General features: G+C 37.9%; 1 long non-coding RNA gene across 2 annotated transcripts in view; it reads left to right on the top strand.

Annotated features, from left to right (window-relative positions):
* Positions 1-14095, top strand: part of LOC134305121 (uncharacterized) — a 31947-nt gene extending 17852 nt beyond the window's left edge. The window contains exons 1-2 of one of the 2 annotated variants that reach the window (XR_010008489.1): positions 13519-13621; positions 13782-14095. This is a non-coding gene — a long non-coding RNA (uncharacterized LOC134305121). Of the gene's footprint in view, positions 1-13518; positions 13622-13781 lie in introns of those variants that run through there. The other variant, XR_010008495.1, reaches the window with a different exon arrangement.
* Positions 14096-20026: the final 5931 nt, after the last annotated feature.

Genomic DNA, 20026 nt, shown 5'->3' with positions numbered 1-20026 from the left:
TAAGGTCTAGTAGGGTCTTAAGGTTTTGTAAGGTCTAGTAGAGTCTGTGAAGGTCTAATAGGGTATGTTAAGGTCTAGTAAGTTATGTTAAGGTCTCCTATTGTCTTTTCAAATATTGTATTGTCTTAAGGTCTAGTAGGGTCTTTTAAGTTCTAATAGGGTCTAGTAGGTTCTTTTGAGGTCTAATTGGGTCTGTTAAGGTCTAGTAGGGTTTATGTGCTTGTAAGGTCTAGTAGGGTCTTTTAATGTCCAGTAAAACTAGTAGTTTCTGTTGAAGTCTAGTAGGGTTTGTTAAGGTCTAGTAGTGTCTGTTAAAGTATATTAAGGTCTAGAATGGTCTTTTAAGGTCTCGTAAGGTTTAGTAGTGTTTGATAATGTAATGTGTTCTAGGGTCTTTTAGGATCTAGTAAAGTCTAACACTAACTATTAATGTCTTATCGAGTCTAGTAAGGTCAGTTAAGGTCTATTGGGGTCTATTAATGTCTAGAAGGGTCTGTTAAGGTCTTGTAAGGTCTAGTATTGTCTGATAATGTAAAGTCTTCTATGGTCTGTTAAGGTTTAGTAGGTTCTGTTAAGGTCTAGTAAGGTTTATTAATGTCTAGTAGGGTCTGTTAAGATGTAATTTGGTCTAGTAGGGTCTGTTAAGGTTTAGTAAGGTCTAATGGGGTCTAGTAGACAAGTACTTTCTTCAGACAAGTACTCCCCACAGGTTGAAAACCCCTGTAGTAAGGTATAGTAGGGTCTGTTAGGTCTTGTAATGTGTAATAGGGTCTAGTAGGGTTTGTTAAGGTCTACTAAGGTGTAATAGGGTCTAGTAAGGTCTATTAGGGTCTGTTAGTCTGTTAGAGTTTGTTAGAGTCTAGTCTAGTAGAGTCTGTTGAGGTCTAGTAGAGTCTGTTAAGGTCTAGTAGGGTCTGTTAAGGTCTAATAGGGTCTAGTAGGTTCTGTTAAGGTTTAGTAGGGTCTGTTAAGGTCTAGTAGGGCTTGTTATGTGCTAGTAAGGTCTAGTAGGGTCTGTTAAGGTCTAGTAAGGTCTGTTAAAGTCTATTATTGTCTTAACATCAAGTAGGGTCTGTTAAAGTCTAGTATGGTCTGTTAAGGTCTAGTAGGGTATTTTAAGGTCTAGTAGTGTCTGTTAAGGTCTATTAAGGTCTAATAGGGTCTGTTCAGATCTAGTAGCTTCTGTTAAGGTCTATAAGGGTCTGTTAAGGTCTTGTAAGATCTTTTAGGGTCTAGTAGGGTCTGTTAAGGTCTAGTAAGATCTTTTAGGGTCTAATCGGGTCAGTTAAGGTATTAGGGTCTAGTAAGGTCTGTTAAATTCTAATACGGTCTAGTAGGGTATGTTAAGGTCTAGTGTGGTCTGTTATGTGCTATTAAGGCCTAGTAGTTTCTGTTAAGGTCCACTAGAGTCTTATAAGGTCTAGTAGGTTCTTGTAATGTCTGTTAAGGTTTAATAGGGTCTTTTATGGTCTATTAGAGTCTGTTGAGGTGTAGTAGGTTCTATTACGGTCTGTAAAGGTCTTATAAGGTCTGTTAAGGTCTAGTCGGGTCTGTTAAGGTCTAGTAAGGTCTAGTAGGGTTTTATTAAACTCTTGCAACATCTATTAGGCTCTGTTTAGGTGTAGTAAGGTCTAGTAGAGTCTGTTAAGGTCTAGTCCTGTCTGTGAAGATTTGGTAAGGTCTAGTAGTTTACTTTAAGGTTTGGTGAGGTCCAGTATGGTCCAGTGTGGTCCAGTATTGTCCAGTATGGTCTAGTATGGTCCATTATGGTCTAGTAAGGTCTAGAAGTTTCTGTTAATTTCTTGTAAAGTTTAATGAGGTCTTTTAAGGTCTTATAGGGTCTAGAAGGGTCTGTTAAGGTCTTGTAAGGTCCAGTATTGTCTGATAATGTAAGGTCTTCTATGGTCTGTTAAGGTTTAGTAGGTTCTGTTAAGGTCTAGTAAGGTTTGTTAATGTCTAGTAGGGTCTTTTAAGATGTAATTTGATCTAGTAGGGTCTGTTAAGGTTTAGTAAAGTCTAGTACGGTGTGTTATGTGCTATGAAGGCCTAGTAGTTTCTGTTAAGGTCTAGTAGAGTCTTTTAAGGTCTAGTAGGTTCTTGTTATGTTTGTTAAGGTTTAATAGGGTCTTTTATGGTCTAGTAAAGTCTGTTGAGGTGTAGTAGGGTCTATTACGGTCTGTAAAGGTCTTATAAGGTTTATTCAGGTCTTTTAAGGTCTAGTAAGGTCTAGTAGGGTTTTATTAAACTCTTGTAACGTCTATTAGGCTCTGTTTAGGTGTAGTAAGGTCTAGTAGGGTCTGTTAAGGTCTAGTCCTGTCTGTGAAGATTTGGTAAGGTCTAGTAGTTTATTTTAAGGTTTGGTGAGGTCTAGTATGGTCTAGTATGGTCTAGTATGGTCTAGTATGGTCTAGTATGGTCTGTTAGGTCTAGTAGGGTCTAGTAAGGTCTAGAAGTTGCTGTTAATTTCTTGTAAAGTCTAATGAGGTCTTTTAAGGTCTTATAGGGTCTGTTAAGGTCTAGAAGGGTCTGTTAAGGTCTTGTAAGGTCTAGTAGGGTCTGTTAAGGTGTAGTAAGGTCTAATAGGGTCTGTTAAGGTCTTGTAGGGTCTATAAAAGTCTCAAAAGGTCTAGTAGAGTCTGTTAAGGTCTAGTAGGGTCTGTTAAGGTCTTATAAGGTCTAGTACAGTCTATTAAGGTCTAGTAAGGTGTAGTAGGGTCTGTAAAGGTCCAGTAGGATCTGTTAATTTCTAGTAGGGTCTGGTAAGGTCTAATAAGGTCTATTAAAGTCTGTGTAAGTCTAGTATGGTCTTTTAGGGTCTTAAGCTCTTAAGGTCTAATTGGGTCTTTTAAGGTCTTGTACGGTCTGTTAAGGTCTAATAGGGTCTAGTTGGGTCTGTTAAGGTTTAGTAGGATCTGTTAATGTCTAATAGGGTCTGGTAAGGTCTAGTAAGGTCTTGTTGGGTCTTTTAAGGCCTAATAGGGTCTAGTTTGGTCTGTTAAGGTCTATTAGGGTCTGTTAATGTCTAATAGTTTCTTGTAGGGTCTAGTAGGGTCTTTTGAGGTCTAATAGGGTCTGGTAGGGTCTTGTAGGGTATGTTAAGGTTTAGTAAGGTCTTATAGGGTCTGGTAAGGTCAACTAGGGTCTTTTAAGGTCTAATAAGGTCGTTTAAGGTCTAGTATTGTCTTAAGGTCTAGCAGGTTCTGTTTAGGTCTAGTAGGTTCTTTTAAGGTCTAGTAAGGTCTGCTAAGGTCTAGTAAGGTCCACTAGGGTCTGTTGAGGTCTAGTATGGCCTGGTAATGTCTAGTTCAGTCTGTTAAGGTTTAATAATTTCTGTTAAGGTCTTGTAGGGTCTGTTAAGGTCTAGTAGGGTCTTTTAAGGTCTAGTAGTTTTTGTTAAGGTCTAGTAAGGTCTGCTAGGGTCTGTGAAAGGTCTACTAAGGTCTAGCAGTGTCTGTTAAGGTCTAGTAGGGTCTGTTAAGGTCTAGTAGGGTCTTTTTAGGTCTCGTAGGGTCTTTTAAGGTCTGGTAGAGTCTGTTAAGGTCTAGTAGTTTCTGTTAAGGTCTAGTAAGGTCTGCTAGGGTCTGTAAAAGGTCTACTAAGGTCTAGTAGTGTCTGTTAAGGTCTAGTAGTGTCTGTTAAGGTCTAGTAGGGTCTTTTTAGGTCTCGTAGGGTCTTTTAAGGTCTAGTAGAGTCTGTTCAAGTCTAGTAAAGTCTAATTTGGTCTGGTAAGGTCTTATAAGGTTTGTTAAGATTTCATCGTGTCTAGTAGTGTCTTAAGGTCTACTAAGGCCTAGTATTGTCTGTTAATGTCTTGTAGGGTCTGGTTAGGTCTTGTAAGGTCTAGTAGTGTCTGTTAAGGTCTACTAAGGCCTAGTATTGTCTGTTAATGTCTAGTAGGGTCTGGTGAGGTCTTGTAAGGTCTAGTAGTGTCTGTAAAGGTCTATTAAGGTCTAGTAAGTTCCACTAGGGTCTGATAAGGTCTAGTAGTGTCTCTTAAGGTCTAGAAAGTCTGTTAAGGTTTATTGGTGTCTATTAGTGTCTGTTAAGATATATTAAGGTCTATTAGGGTCTGTTAAGGTCTTATAGGGTCTAGAAGAGTCTGTTAACGTCTAGTCGGGTCTGTTAAGGTATTATAGGGTCTGTTGAGGTCTTATTGGGTCTTGTATGGTCTGGAAGGGTCTAGTAGGGTCTGTTAAGGTTTAGTAAGGTTTATTAAGGTCTTATAGTATCTTGTAAGGTCTGGTAAGGTCAACTGTTAAGGTCTATTAAGATCTTTTAAGGTCTAGTAGGGTCTGTTAAAATCTAGTATGTTCTTTTAAGGTCTCTTATTGTCTTAAGGTCTAGCAGGTTCTTTTTAGGTCTAGTAGGTTCTGTTAAGTTCTAGTAAGGTCTGCTAAGGTCTAGTAAGGTCCACTAGCGTCTGTTAAGGTTTAGTAAGGTCTGTTAAGCTCTAGTAGGGTGTAGTAGTTAAGGTTCTGTTAAGGTTTAGTAGTTTCTGTTAAGGTGTAGTAAGGTCTAGTAGTGTCTGTTAAGTTTTGTAGGTTCTGTCAAGGTCTAGTAGGGTCTGGTAAGGTCTAGTATGGTCTCTTAACATCTAGTAAAGTCTTTTAAGGTCTAATAGGGTCTAGTAGGGTCTTTTAAAGTCTTATAGGATCTGTTAAGTTCTAGAAAAATCTGTTAAGGTCTTGTAAGTTCTAGTAGGGTCTGTTAAGGTCTAGAAGGAACTGATAAGGTCTTGTAAGTTCTTGTATGGTCTGTTAAGGTCTAATGAGGTCTAGTTTGGTCTGTTAATTTCTAGTAAGGTCTGGTAGGGTCTGTTAAGGTCTATTTGGTCTATTAAGGTTTTTTAGGTCTATTATGGTCTATTCCGGTCTGTTAAGGTCTTATAAGGTCTGTTAAGATTTAATCGTGTCTAGTAGTGTCTGTTAAGGTCTACTAAGATCTAGTATTGTCTGTTAAGGTCTAGTAGGGTCTGGTGAGGTCTTGTTAGGTCTAGTAGTGTCTGTAAAGGTCTAATAAGGTCTAGTAAAGTCTTTTAAGGTCTAGTAAGTTCCACTAGGGTCTGATAAGGTCTAGTATTATCTCTTAAGGTCTAGAAAGTCTTTTAAGGTTTATTGGTGTCTAGTAGTGTCTGTTAAGATATATTAAGGTCTTGTAGGGTCTGTTAAGGTCTTATAGGGTCTAGAAGAGTCTCCTAAGGTCTAGTCGGGTCTGTTAAGGTATTATAGGGTCTGTTGAGGTCTAGTAGGGTCTGTTAAGGCCTAGTAAGGCCTAGTAGGGTCTGTTAAGGTATTTTTGGGTCTGTTAAGGTATAGTAGGGTCTGTTAAGGTCTTGTAGGGTTTGTTAGTCTAGTGAGGTCCAGTAGGGTCTGTTAAGGTCTAAACGGGTCTGTTATGGTCTAAACGGGTCTGTTATGGTCTTATAGGGTCTAGTAGGGTCTCTTAACGTCTATTAGGGTCTTTTAAGGTCTAATAAGGTCTAGTAGGGTCTGTTAAGATCTAGTAAGGTGTAGAGTGGTCTGTTAAGGTCTACTTTGGTCTTTTATGGTCTATTAGAGTTTGTTAAGGTCTTGTAGGGTCTGTGAAGGTCTTGTAAGGTCTACTTTGGTCTGTTAAGGTCTAGTAGGGTCTGTTCAGGTCTAATAAGGTCTAGTAAAGTCTCTTAAGGTTTAGTAAGGTCTGTTAAGGTCTAGTAAGGTCTGTTAAGGTCTAATAAGGTCTTTTATGTTCTAGTACGACCTGTTGAGGTCTAATAGGGTTTAGTTGGGTCTAGTATGGTCTGTTAAGGTCTCCTAAGGTCTAATAGTGTCTGGTAAGGTCTAGTAGGGTCTGTTAAGGTCTAGTATTGTCCAGTGTGGTCTGTTAAGAACTTATAGGGTCTAATAAGATCTGTTAAGGTCTACTAGGGTCTGGTAATATCTAATAGGGTCTTATAGGGTCTTTTAAGCCTTAGTAAGGTCTAGTAGGGTCTCTTAAAGTCTAATAGGGCATAGTAGGGTTTCTTAAGGTTTACTAAGGTCTAAAAGGGTTTTTGTTAAATCTGGTAAGTTCAGCTAGGGTCTTTTAAGGTCTACTAAGGTCTATTATGGTCTTTAAAGGTTTAGTAGGGTCTTTTAAGGTCTATTAGTGTTTGTTATGTACTAGTAAGGTCTAATAGGGTCTGTTTATGTATAGTAAGGTCTAGTAGGTTTTTGTAAGGTCTAGTAGGTTCTTTTTAGGTCTTGTAGGGTCTAATAGGTTTTTGTAAGGTCTGTTAAGGTCTAGTATTGTCTGTTAAAATTTGGTAAGGTTTATTAGTTTTTTGTAAGGTCTAGTAAGGTCTAGTTTTTTCTGTTAAGGTCTTCTAAAGTCCTGTAGTGTCTGTTAAGGTCTAGAATGGTCTGGTAAGGTCACGTAGGGTCTGGTGAGGTCTGGTTAAGAAGATCTAGTAGTGTGGTAGTGTCTGTAAAGGTCTAATATTTTTTAGTAAAGTCTTTTAGGTTGTAATGTCCACTAGGGTCTGTTAAGGTCTGGTAGGGTCTATTAAGGTCTAGTAAAGTCTGTTAAGGTTTAATAGTTTCTAGTTTGGTCTTTTAAGGTTTAACAGGGTCTAGTTGGGTCTGTTAAGGTATATTAAGGTCTAGTAGGGTCTTTTAAGGTTTTATAGGGTCTAGTAGGGTCTGTTAAGGACTAGTAGGGTCTTTGAAGGTCTAATTGGGTCTGTTAACGTCTATTAGGGTCTGTTAAGGTCTAATTGGGTCTGTTAAGGTCTTATAGGGTCTAGTACGGTCTTTTAATGTCTAATAGGGTCTTTTAGGGTCTGTTGAGGTCTACTAGGTTCTGTTAAGGTTTAATAGGATCTTTTAGGGTCTTTTAGGTCTATAAAGGTCTAGTAGCATCTGTTAAAGTCTTATTAGGTCTGTTAAGGTCTAATAGGGTCTGTTGAGGTCTAGTAGGGTCTGTTAAGGTCTTGTAGGGTATAGTAAGGTCTAATAGGGTCTAGTCGGTTCTGTTAAGGTCTAGTAGGGTCTTTTAAGGTTTAGTAGTGTTTGTTAAGGTCTAATAGGGTCTTTTAAGGTCTAGTGGGGTCTGTTAAGGTCTAGTAAGGTCTAATAGGGTCTGTTTTCGTGTAGTTGGGTCTTTTAATGTCTAATGGGGTTTGTTGAGGTCTAATAAAATCTAGATGGGTGTGTCAAGGTATTTTAAGGTCTAGTAGTGTCTTATGTGAAGAAAGGTCTTCTAGAGTCTGTTTGTTTTTCATGGTCTGTTAAGGTCTAGTAAGGTCTAGTAGGGTTTTTTAATGTCTATTAAGGTCCATCAATTTCTGTTAAGGTCTCTTACGGTTTGTTAAGGTCTAGTAAGGTGTAATAGGGTCTAGTAGGGTCTTTTAAGGTCTAGTTGGGTCTATTAAGGTCTAGCAAGTTTTAGTAGTTTCTGTTAAGATCTAGTAAAGTCTGTTAAGGTCTAGTAGGGTCTGTTAAGGTCTAGTAGGGTCTGTTAAGGTCTAGTTGGGTCTGTTAAGGTCTAGTAGGGTCTGTTAAGGTCTAGTAGGTTCTGTTAAGGTCTTGTAAGATCTAGTAGTGTCTTTTAAGGTCTAATAGGGCCCATTAGGGTCTTGTAATGTCTAATAGGGTTTGTTATGTGCTTGTAAGGTCTAGTAAGGTCTAATAGGGTCTGTTAAGGTCTGTTCAGGTCTAGTAGGTTCTGTTAAGGTGTAGCAGCGTCTGGTAAGGTCTAGTAAAATCAAGTAAGGTCTGTTAAGGTTCTTTAAGGTGTAGTAAGGTCTATTAGGGTCTTTTAAGGTCTAGTAAGGTGTAGTAGTTTCTCTTAGGGTCTAGTAGAGTGTAGTAGGTTTTTTTTAAGGTCTTTTAAGTTCTAATATGGTCTGTTAAGGTATTTTAAGGTTTAGTAAGGTTGAGTAGGGTCTTTTAAGGTCTTTTAGGGTCTGTTATGTGCTAGTAAGGTCTAGTATGGTCTGTTAGGGTCTAGTAGGGTCTAGTAGGTTCTGTTAAGGTCTTGTAAGATCTAGTAGGGTCTTTTAAGGTCTAATAGGGCCCATTAGGGTCTGTTAATTTCTAATAGGGTTTGTTATGTGCTTGTAAGGTCTAGTAAGGTCTAATAGGGTCTGTTAAGGTCTGTTCAGGTCTTGTAGGTTCTGTTAAGGTGTAGCAGCGTCTGGTAAGGTCTAGTAAGGTCTTTTAAGGTGTTGTAAGGTCTTTTAGGGTCTTTTAAGGTCTAGTAAGGTCCAATAAGGTCTTTTAAGGTCCAGTAGGGTCTGTTAAGGTCAAGTAGGGTCCGGTAAGGTCTAGTAGGTTCTAATAAAGTCTGTACTAGGGTCTGTTAAGGTCTACTATGTTCTTGTATGGTCTGTTAATTTTTAGTAAGGTCTACTAGGGTCTTTTAAGGTCTATGAAGGTCTTGTAGGGTCTGTTATATGCTAGTAAGGTTTGTTAAGGTCTATTACGGTTTGTTAAAGTTTGTTAAGGTCTTGTAGTGTCTCTTAATGTCTAGTTAGGTCTTGTAGGATCTGTTAAGGTCTGTTAAGGTCCAATAGGGTTGAGTAGGGTCTGTTAAGGTCCAGTAGCGTCTTTTAAGGTCTTTTAGAGTCTAGTAGGGTCTGTTAAGGTCTAGTGAGGTCTGTTGTCTGCTAGTAAGGTTTGTTAATGTCTATTACGGTTTTTTAAAGTTTGTTAAGGTCTTGTAGTGTCGGTTAATGTTTAGTTAGGTCTTGTAGGATCTGTTAAGGTCTAGTAAGGTCTGTTAAGGTCCAATATGGTTAAGTAGGGTCTGTTAAGGTCCAGTGGGGTCTTTTAAGGTCTTTTAGAGTCTAGTAGGGTCTGTTAAGGTCTAGTAAGGTCTGTTATCTGCTAGTAAGCTTTGTTAATGTCTATTACGGTTTGTTAAAGTTTGTTAATGTCTTGTAGTGTCTGTTAATTTCTAGTTAGGTCTTGTAGGATCTGTTAAGGTCCAATAGGGTTGAGTAGGGTCTGTTAAGGTCCAGTAGGGTGTTTTAAGGTATTTTAGGGTCTAGCAGGGTCTGTTAAGTTCTAGTAAGGTCTGTTATATGCTAGTAAGGTCTAGTAGGGTCTGTTAAGATCTAGTAAGGTCTGTTAAGGTCTAATAGGGTCTACTAGGGTCTTTTAAGGTGTTGTACGGTCTGACTAGGTGTAGTAGGGTCTGGTAACATCTAGTTAGTTTAAGTAGGGTCTATTGAGGTCTAGTAGGGTCTGTTAAGGTCTAATAGGATTTTGTAGAGTCTTTTAAGGTTTAGTAAGGTCGAGTAGGGTCTGTTAAAGTCTAGTAAGATCTAGTAGGGTCTGTTATGTGCTAGTAAGGTCTAGTAGGGTCTGTTAAGATTTAGTAAGGTCTAGTAGTTTTGGTTATGGTCTAGTAGGATCTGATAAGGTTTAATAGGGTCTTATAAGCTCTAGTAAGGTCTTGTATGGTCTATTAAGATCTTTTAAGGTCTAGTAGGTTCTGCTAAGGTCTTTTAGGGTTTTTTAATGTCTAGTACATTCTATTAAGGGGTAGTAAGGTCTATTAGGGTCTGTTATGGTTTAGTAGGGTTTGTTAAGGTCTAGTAAGGTGTACTAAGGTCTATAATGGTTTGTTAAGGTCTTGTAAGGTATGTTAGGGTCTGGTAGGGTCTAGTAGGGTCCAGCAAAGTCTTGAAGGGTTTTTTAAGTTCTTGTAAGGTCTAGTAGGGTCTTAAGGTTTGTTAAGGTCTAGTAGGGTCTGTTAAGGTCTTGTAGTGTCTGTTAAAGTTTGGTTAGGTCTAGTAGGGTCTGTTAAGGTCTAGTAGAGTCTTGTAGGGTCTAGCAAAGGTCTTAGGGTCTGTTAAGGTGTATTAGGTTCTGTTAAGGTCTAATAGGGTCTGTTAAGATCTAGTAGGGTCTTTTAAGGTCTACTAAGGTCTTGTAGGGTCTTTTATGGTCTTGTAAGTTTTTGTGTGGTCTTTTAAGGTCTAGTAGGGTCTTTTAAGTTCTAGTAAGGTCTGTTATATGCTAGTAAGGTCTAGTAGGGTCTGTTAAGATCTAGTAAGGTCTGTTAAGGTCTAATAGGGTCTACTAGGGTCTTTTAAGGTGTTGTACGGTCTGACTAGGTGTAGTAGGGTCTGGTAACATCTAGTTAGTTTAAGTAGGGTCTATTGAGGTCTAGTAGGGTCTGTTAAGGTCTAATAGGATTTTGTAGAGTCTTTTAAGGTTTAGTAAGGTCGAGTAGGGTCTGTTAAAGTCTAGTAAGATCTAGTAGGGTCTGTTATGTGCTAGTAAGGTCTAGTAGGGTCTGTTACGATTTAGTAAGGTCTAGTAGTTTTGGTTATGGTCTAGTAGGATCTGATAAGGTTTAATAGGGTCTTATAAGCTCTAGTAAGGTCTTGTATGGTCTATTAAGATCTTTTAAGGTCTAGTAGGTTCTGCTAAGGTCTTTTAGGGTTTTTTAATGTCTAGTACATTCTATTAAGGGGTAGTAAGGTCTATTAGGGTCTGTTATGGTTTAGTAGGGTTTGTTAAGGTCTAGTAAGGTGTACTAAGGTCTATAATGGTTTGTTAAGGTCTTGTAAGGTATGTTAGGGTCTGGTAGGGTCTAGTAGGGTCCAGCAAAGTCTTGAAGGGTTTTTTAAGTTCTTGTAAGGTCTAGTAGGGTCTTAAGGTTTGTTAAGGTCTAGTAGGGTCTGTTAAGGTCTTGTAGTGTCTGTTAAAGTTTGGTTAGGTCTAGTAGGGTCTGTTAAGGTCTAGTAGAGTCTTGTAGGGTCGAGCAAAGGTCTTAGGGTCTGTTAAGGTGTATTAGGTTCTGGTAAGGTCTAATAGGGTCTGTTAAGATCTAGTAGGGTATTTTAAGGTCTACTAAGGTCTTGTAGGGTCTTTTATGGTCTTGTAAGTTTTTGTGTGGTCTTTTAAGGTCTAGTAGGGTCTTTTAAGTTTCATTAGGGTCTGTTAAGTTCTAGTAGGGTCTAGTAAGGTCTTTTAAGGACTTAAGGTTTTACAGCGTCTGTTAAGGTCTAATAGGGTCTATTAGGCTCTTTTAAGTTCTAATAGGGTCTAGTAGGGTCTGTTAAGGTATGGTAAGGTCTAGTAGGGTCTGTTAAGATTTAGTCTCGTCTATTAAGATCTTCCAAGGTCTATTGTTTTCTGTTTAGGTCTAGTAGGTTCTGTTAAGGTGTAGTAAGGTCTAGTAGGGTCTTTCAAGGTCTAGTAGGGTCTTTTATGGTCTAGTAGGGTCTGGTAATTTCTAGTTAGGTCTGTTAAAGTCTAGTAAGGTCTAGTAGATTCTGTTATAGTCTTATAGGGTCTATTAGGGTCTATTAAGGTCTTGTAGGGTCTTAAGGTCTTATAGGGTCTAGAAGGGTTTTTTAAGGTCTTGTAGGGTCTGTTAATGTCTAATATGGTCTATTAGTTTCTGTAAAGGTCTAGTAAGGTTTATTATGGTCTAGTAGTTTCTGTAAAGGTCTAGTAATAGTCTAGTAGGGTTTGTTAATATCTAGTAGGGTCTGTTAAGGTCTTGTTGGGTCTGTTAAGTTCTAGTAGGTTCTTGTAAGGTCTTTTAAGGTCTAGTAGGGTCTGTTATGGTATTGTGTGGTCTAGTAAGGTCTTTCAAGGTCTAGTAGGGTCTGTTATGGTCCATTAGGGTCTGTTAATTTCTAGTAAGGTCTTTTAAAGTCTATTAAGGTCTAGTAGATTCTGTTAAGGTCTTATAGGGTCTAGTAGGGTCTAGTAGGGTTTTGTTAAGGTCTACTAGGGTCTAATGAGGTCTTTTAAGGTCAAGTAGGGTCTGTTGAGGTCTAGTAAGGTCTAGTAGGGTCAAGTAGGATCTTCTGAGGTCTGTTAAGGTCTAGTTGCGTCTTTTAAAGTATAATACAGTCTAGTAAAGTCTGTTAAGGTCTAGTAGGGTCTTCTAATGTCTAATAAGGTCTAGTAGGGTCTGTTAAGGTATAATACTGTCTAGTAAAGTCTGTTGAGTTCCAGTAACGTCTAGTTGGGTCTAGTAAGGTCTAGTAGGGTCTTCTAAGGTCTATTAAGGTCTATTTGCATCTTTTAAGGTATAATACAATCTAGTAAAGTCTGTTAAGGTCTGGTATGGTCTAGTAAGGTCTAGTAGGGTCTTCTAAGGTTTATTAAGGTTCAGTAGGGTTTTTTCAGAATCAATTTATTTTGCCAGGTATGTTAAACATACGAGGAATTTGCTTTGGTGTAACACACAGTAATACACACAATAGTCCACATTGTAGTACAAACAATACACATATTAGTACAGAAAATTACACATGTATGACATGTAAAATAGAACATATTTAACAGACCCGACAGCACACGGACTGTTAACCAGTATTTACCAACAGTTACCCAAGAGAACAACTTTGGTTAAGAAGTGTTACAGCTTTGGGGAAAAAGCTGTTCTGGATGTGCTTGTTTTTATTGTTCTGAGTCTTCTGCCAGTCTTCTGCTTTTCTATGTAGACACACTTATAGAACCACTAACCCATGTAAACCCACCTATAGAACCACTTATCCATGTAAAAACAGCTTTTGAACCACTTACCCATGTAACCACAACTATAAAACCAGTAACCCATGTAAACACACCTATAGAACCACTTACCCTTGTAAAAACAGCTTTTGAACCAATTACCCATATAAACACACCTATAGAACCACTTTTCCATGTGAACACACCTGTAGAACCAATAACTCATGTAAACACACCTATAGAACCACTTACCCATCTAAACAAACCTATATAACCACTTTCCCATGTAACCACACCTATAGAAACAGTAACCCATGTAACCACACCTATAGAGCCAGTTACCCATGTAACCACACCTATTGAACCAGTAACCCATGTAAACACACCTATAGAACCACTTTCCCATGTAAACACACCTATAGAACCTCTTACCCATGTAAACACAACTATAGAACCACTTACCCATGTAAACACACCTATCGAATCACTTTCCCATGTAACCACACTTATAGAACCAGTAACCCATGTAAACACTCCCACAGAACCACTTTCCCATGTAAACACACCTATCGAATCACTTACCCATGTAAACACACCTATAGAACCAGTTAACCATGTAAACACTCCCAATAACCACTTTTCCTTGTAACCACACCTATAGAACCACTTTCTCATGTAACCACACCTATAGAACCATTTACTCATGTAAGCACACCTATAGAACCAGTTACCCATGTAAACACACCTATAGAAACACTTTTTCATGTAGACACACATATAGAACCACTTTCCCATGTAAGCACATCTTTAGAACCACTTTTCCATGTAAATACACTATTAGATTCATTTTCCCATGTAAACACACCTATAGAATTACTTTCCCATGTAACCACACTTATAGAACCAGTAACCCATGTAAAACTATTGAACCACTTTGTAACAGGCAATGTGGCCTACACCATGAAGTTACTTTTGGTCAGTTCTCCTGATTTTCTTTAAGGGCAACAGAGAGGGAATAACCTATATTTTTCTTTTGTGAAAGGAAGTAGTCACAGCATTTCCTGATGGAAGCTAAAGTGGTTTGCTAGTATGTTTGTTTGCTGCTTTGCATGTGTGCTGATCATTTTGAGGATTTGAAAGCTTCTTTCCTAGGAAACTTAAATGTTTGACTCCTAGATGTAAGTACTCTAAGCCATGTTTATTAAGAAAATGATTATCCTTAATTTTGGTATAATTTATATTTTGGAAATATTATGGAATGTAGTAATGCTAATGCTTTATGCTAAACCTGCATTGTAAATTCACATTGGTAATGTATGTATATTCCTACTTGTGTAGAAAAGGAGTTTATTTTGGAAATCCACTACCCATTATTAACTGCTGGATATTGGAAAAGTACATCTAACATCTAATAAGGACGAACTGAAGGTTTGGACAAGGCTGCATTATACAGATAACTCAGGATTACATTGATGTGGACTCCTGGTAAGAAGCTTTGAACTCTACCAAGCCTACTGTGGTCAACCTTCTGGACTTATTTTAAATCACACTGGGAAGAGGGCATTTGTAAATATTGAGTTTATTGTGTATATAGGAGTTCATTTGTTCAGTTTTGTTTTGTTTTAAATACACTAATACAGTTTTTTGTTTAATGAGTGTTTTCTAGGAAGGAGTGTTTATTTAAAAAGCGCAGGAAAAGAAGTGCAGGGAACCTCTCTTTATTTTTTGTGTACACCTCGAAAGGAAGAAGGTTACAACTTTTTCCATGTACACACACCTATAAAACCACTAATCTATGTAAACACACCTATAGAACCACTTTTCCATTTAGACACACCTATAGAACCACTTACCCATGTAAACACACCTATAGAACCACCTGCCCATGTAAACACACCTGTAGAACCACGTACTCATGTGAACACACCTATAGAACCACTTTCATATGTAAACGTGCCTGTAGAACGACTTACCCATGAAAACACACCAATAGAACCACTTGCCCATGTAAACACACCTATTGAACCACATTTTAATGTAAACACACCTTTAGAACCACTTACCCATGTAAACACACTTATTGAACCACTTACCCATGTAAACACACTTATTGAACCACTTACCCATGTAAACACACTTATTGAACCACTTACCCATGTAAACACACTTATTGAACCACTTACCCATGTAAACACACTTATTGAACCACTTACCCATGTAAACACACTTATTGAACCACTTACCCATGTAAACACACCTATAAAACCACTTACCCATGTAAACACACCTATAGAACCACTTTACCATGGAAACACGTCAATAGAACCACTTACCCATGTAAACACACCAATAGAACAACTTACCCATGTAAACACACCAATAGAACCACTTACCCATGTAAACACACCTATGGAACCACTTTCTTATGTAAACACATCTAAAGAACCACTTTCATGTGTAAAAACACCTATAGAACGATTTTCCCATGTAATTACCTAAAGAACCACTAACCCATGTAACCACACCTATAGAACCACTTACCCATTTAAACACACCTGAATTCCCCCAACACACCTATATAAAACACCCATCTCAAAACACCTATAGAACCACTTGCCCATGTAGACGCTCTCATAGAACCACTTGCCCATGTAGACACACTTATAGAACCACTAACCCATGTAAACACCTATAAATCTACTAACCCATGTAAATACACCTATAGAACCACTTAACCATGTAAACACATTTATAGAACCACTTTCCCATGTAAACACATCTATAGAACCACTTTCCCATGTAAACACAACTATAGAAACATTCACCCATGTAAACACACATATAGAACCACTTTCCCATGTAAACACACCTATTGAAACACTTTCCTATGTAAACACAATTATAGATACTTTCACACATGTAAACACACGTATAGAACCACTTTCCCATGTAAACACACCTATTGAACCACTCACCCATGAAACCACACCTATACAACCACTTATTTATGTAACCACAGCTATAGAACCACTTACCCATGTAAACACACCTATAGAACCACTTTTCCATGTAAACACACCTATAGTAACACTTGCCCATGTAAACACAATTATAGAAACATTCACCCATGTAAACACAACTATAGAACCACTTTCCCATGTAAACGCAACTATAGAACCTTTCACCCATGTAACCACACCTATAGAACCAGTAACCCATGTAACCACACCTATAGAACCATTTTTCCTTGCAAACACACCTATAGAACCAGTAATTTATGTAACCACACCTATAGAACCACTTACCCATGTAAACACACTTATAGAATCACTTTTCCATGTAAACACACCTATAGTAACACTTGCCCATGTAAAAACAGCTTTAGAACCACTTTCCTATGTAAAGACATCTATAGAACCACTTTCCCATGTAACCACAACTATAGAAACAGTAACCAATGTAAACACATTTATTGAAACACTTACCCATGTGAAACAGCTTTAGAACCACTTACTCATGTAAAAATCTATAGAACGTCTTTCCCATGTAACCACACCTATGGAAGCATAGTGTATGGAGCAGCCAGAAAGTCCTACTTACGAACCCTAAACACATGTCATCATCAAGGACTGAGACTGGCACTGGGAGCTTTTCGGACCTCCCCAGTACAAAGCCTATATATAGAAGCAGATGAACTCCCACTGCACTGGAGATGGAAGCGCCAAGCACTCTGGTACATACTTAAACTAAGAGAGAACACAAGCAACCCAGCCTTCAATACAGTTTTCAAGAGAAACCACTCTGCAGCTTACGATTTGAAACCAAACCAGATCAGACCTGCGGGAGAAAGACTACAATGGGATTTAGAAAACTTTCAGAAAAGAGCAATGCTAAATGATACACAAAGGAAAACCTTTCCTCCATGGGACCTTGGAAGTCCTTGCATCTCAGAAACTTTCACAAATTTCCCCAAGCAAACTATGAGCACAGAAATAGCACAAAGTATTTTCAAGGAATTTGAAGAAAGACAAACAGGCTACTTGATTATTTACACAGACGGGTCAAAGACATCTACTCACACCGGTGCAGCTTTCTACACAAAGACCAAAAAACAATGCACAAATATCCCCCCACACAGCTCCATTTTTACCGCAGAAGCACAAGCAATTCTAATGGCTACAACATATTTCCAGAGATCAAGTCACCAGAAAGCCACCATATGCACAGATTCAAAGTCCTGCATTCAAGCCATCAAATCACTAAATATTGACCACCCCATCATCGAGGAAATACTGTATAAACTGAAAGCACTGGATGAATCAAATAAAATACTGAGGTTTTGCTGGATACCAGGCCACAAGGGTATAAAGGGAAACGAAGAAGCAGATACTATAGCCAAAAGAGCAGCAGAACAACCAGTTACACCAATATACATACCACCAACAGACCTAAGACCCATCATAAGGAGCTATATACAAGAAAAATGGCAAGAGGACTGGAATTTACAAGAAAATAACAAACTCGGGGAAATCCAACAAAACGTACAACCAAACCAAATTAACCATACTCAGAAGAGGGAGGACCAAGTAGCCCTCACACGATGCAGAATAGGACACTCAAACCTTACACACGGACACTTATTAAAAGGAGAACAGGCCCCAAAGTGCTCTCATTGCTCAATTACTTTAACAATTAAACATATACTATGTGAATGCGAGCTTTTTACCCAGGACAGAAATCTGTACCTAACTGGATCAGATATAAAAGACATTTTTAGAAAAACAGCTCCTTCTAAGATTTTAAAATTTCTTAAAAGCATAAAGCTAAAACATCTTTTATAACCTTAACCTCCTTAAACATTTTTTATGTAGTTAAAGTACTCTGAAAAAGATAAAAATGGCACGCCATAGAGATGGCTCTAAATATAGAGCTTATAATGGCGTTAAAACCCAAACCAAACCAAAACCACACCTATAAAACCACTTTCCCATGTAACCACACCTATTGAACCAGTAACCCATCTAAACACAGCTATAGAACAACTTACCTGTGTAAACACACCTGTAGAACCCATTTCCCTTTTTAATCACACCTATAGAACCACTTCCCCATGTAAACACACCTATAGAACCTCTTTCCCATGTAAACACACCTATAGAACCAGAAACCCATGTAACCACACCTATAGAACCACTTGCCCATGTAAACACATTTATTCAACCTCTAACCCATGTAAACACACCTAAAGAAACACTTTCCCATTTAAACACACCTATTCAACCACTGATTTATGTAAACACACCTATAGAACCACTAACTCATGTAAACACATCTATAGAACCACTTGCCCATGTAAACACACCTATAGAACCACTTTTCCATGTAAACACACTTATAGTAACACTTAACCATGTAAAACAGCTTTAGAACAACTTACCCATTTAAACAAACCTATAGAACCACTTTCCCATGTAAACACACCTATATAACCAGTAACTTAAGTAACCACACCTATAGAACCACTTACCCATGTAAAAACAGCTTTACAACCACTTTCCTATGTAAACACATCTATTGAACCACTTTCCCATGTAACCACAACTATAGAAACAGTAACCCATGTAAACACACCTATAGAACCACTTTTCCATGTAAAAACACCCATAGAACCACTTTTTTACGCAAACACATCTATAAAACCATTTTCCCTTGTAACCACAACTGTAGAAACAGTAACCCATGTAAACACATTTATAGAACCACTTACCCATATTGACAAATTATTAGAACCTCTTACCCATGTAAAACAGCTTTAGAACCACTTACCCATGTAAACACCCTTGTAAAACCACTTTCTCATGTAACCACACCTATAGAACCACTTTCCCATGCAAAAACACCTATAGAACCACTTTCCCATGTAATCACACCTTTAGAACCAGTAACCCATGTAAACACACTTATAGAACCAGTTACTCATGTAAACACACCTATATAAACACTTACCCATTTAACCACACCTATAGAACCACTTTCCCATGTAAACACACCTATGGAACCACTTTCCCATGTACTCACACCTATGGAACCCCTTTGCCATGTAAACACACCTATGGAACCCCTTTGCCATGTAAACACACTTATAGAACCAGTTGCCCATGTAAACACACCTATTGAACCACTTGCTCATGTAAAAACACTCTTAGAACCACTTTCCTATGTAAACACACGTATAGAACCTCTTTCCAATGTAAACACATTTATAGAACCATTTGCCTATGTAAACACACCTATAGAATCACTTTCCCATGTAAACACAATTATAGAAACATTGACCCATGTAAACACACCTATAGAACCACTTTTTCATGTAAAAACACTTATAGAACCACGTTCCCATGTAAACACACCTATAGAACCACTTTGCCATGTAAACAAACCTATAGAACTACTTTCCCATGTAAAGACACCTATAGGACATTTTTCTCATGTAAACACACCTATAGAAACAGGAACTTGTATAAACACACTTATAGAGCCACTTTCCCAAGTAACCACACCTATAGAACCAGTAACTTATGTAAACACACCTATAGAACCACTTACCAATGTAAAAACACCTATAGAACCACTTACCCATGTAAACACACCTATCGAAACACTTACCCATGTAAACACACCTTTTGAACAACTTTTCCATGTGAACACACCCCTAGAACCCTTTTCCATTTTAAACACACCTATGGAACCACTTTCCCATGCAACCACATCTATAGAACCAGTAACCCATGTAACCGCACCTATATAACAACTTACCTATGTAAGCACCTATAGAACCACTTACCCATGTAAATACACCTATAGATATACTTTCTAATGTAAACACACCTTTAGAAACAGTAACCCATGTAACCACACGTATTGAACCAGTAACCCATGTAAACACACTTTTAGAACCACTTAGCCATGTTTTCACACCTATATAACCTATTTCCAATGTAACCACACCTATAGAACCTGTGCCCCATGTTAACTCACCTATAGAACCAGTTACCTATGTAATCACACTTATAAAACCACTTATCCATGTACAAACACCTATAGAACCACTTACTCATGTAAACACACCCATATAACCCTTTTCCCTTTTAAGCACACCTAGAGAACCACTTTCCCATGCAACCACACCTATAGAACCAGTAACCCATGTAACCACAGCTATAGAAACATTGACCCATGTAAACACACCTATTTAACCACTTACCCACACTGTAAAAAAAAAAAGCGTAAAAAAACGGTATTTTTCTGGCAGCAGGGGCGCCAGAGAATGTCTGTAAAAAAACAGGAAAAAACTGTAAAATTTAAAACAGAGATAAACTGTAAAAAAACGGTAATAATATTTACCATAATTAACATCTATCACTGTAATTTTACAGGAAATTGTCCTATAATTTCATGAAATCTTCTACTTTCAACATATATTAATTGTTAGAACAGTGTCATACACCTCTAAAAAAACAGAATAATTATCTTTATAAATGATAAACAAAAGTTTAAGTACAGATAATTACTACTGTTTTCAC

Source organism: Trichomycterus rosablanca, chromosome 2, assembly GCF_030014385.1.
Source record: "Trichomycterus rosablanca isolate fTriRos1 chromosome 2, fTriRos1.hap1, whole genome shotgun sequence".
In the NCBI taxonomy this organism is placed as follows: domain Eukaryota; kingdom Metazoa; phylum Chordata; class Actinopteri; order Siluriformes; family Trichomycteridae; genus Trichomycterus; species Trichomycterus rosablanca.
This window is presented reverse-complemented; position numbering and strand designations above follow the sequence as displayed.